Source organism: Echinops telfairi, unplaced genomic scaffold (genome assembly GCF_000313985.2).
Source record: "Echinops telfairi isolate 266 unplaced genomic scaffold, ASM31398v2 ScPeMD7_7400;HRSCAF=8409, whole genome shotgun sequence".
In the NCBI taxonomy this organism is placed as follows: Eukaryota; Metazoa; Chordata; class Mammalia; order Afrosoricida; family Tenrecidae; genus Echinops; species Echinops telfairi.
The window spans coordinates 22,435,100-22,436,197 of record NW_022111300.1 but is presented as its reverse complement, the minus strand read 5'-3'; positions in this window follow the sequence as shown (position 1 = coordinate 22,436,197).

The window sequence follows — 1,098 nt, the reverse complement described above, 5'->3', positions numbered from 1 at the left end:
GACTCCTCATCAAAAGGCTGACAATAAAGGAAAAACTTTCAAATTCTCATGAAATTCCGATCTCTGGAGCCCTGGAGGCTGGATGAAATCCTGAAATGGTTTCTTTGAGATAATAATCTTTAAATCTGAAATCTTTAAACTAAAAATACCCCTGAAGTCTATTTAAAACCCAAACTAGTTTAGCTCAGGGAAAGAATGGGTGCCTTACCCACTGTGCTCTTTCAAGAGCTATCTATAGCAGCACTTCTTAACCTGTGGGTCGCGACCCCTTTGGGGGTCAAACGACCCTTTCACAGGGGCCGCCTACAACCATTGGAAAACACATCTATTTCCAGTGGTCATAGGAACTGAGACACCGCTCCTCTGTCTGTCTCCAGGCAGGTCTGCCTACATGCAGATACGCCCACATACAGTAGCTGGCATGAAGACTGTTACCCATGCTACACCATGATTTAAGACAAAATTTCATTGATTTGTCATTAGAAATGAATATTTCACAATATATAATTGCATATTGTTTTTGTGACAAATCACTATGTTTTAATTATGTTCAATTTGTAACAATGAAATGTATCCTGCATATCAGAGATTTTCATTACGATTCATAACAGTAGCAAAATGACAGTTATGAAGTAGCAATGAAAATAATTGTATGGTTGGGGGTCACCACCACATGAGGACCTGTACTAAAGGGTCGTGTCTTGAGGAAGGTTGAGAACCACTGATTGATAGCATTGGCCTGCTCTAAAGATAGGAAGGACACAACACAGACACAGCACACCATGTGCACTGCAGCTGTGTCTATACTTGTCAAGAGCTGGAACAGGCCAAAACCCCAGTCTGTGAAGAAACAGGTAAGCACTGGGACACAGTGGAGTATGGCACATTCCTGAAAAGCAGTGAGGGAGTGTGTCAAACACCTCATGACATGGACAGTGTGGGAAAACATGATGTTCAGGAAAGTTAGTCGATCTCCTATTTTATGACACCATGATTATGAAGGAAGATAGAAAGGTACAAATGGCTTTCATGCCAAAGAAAAAGCCTTTAAAGACTACAAGGAGGCCAGGACTTGGGGGGCGGGGGAGAGGGATGGGA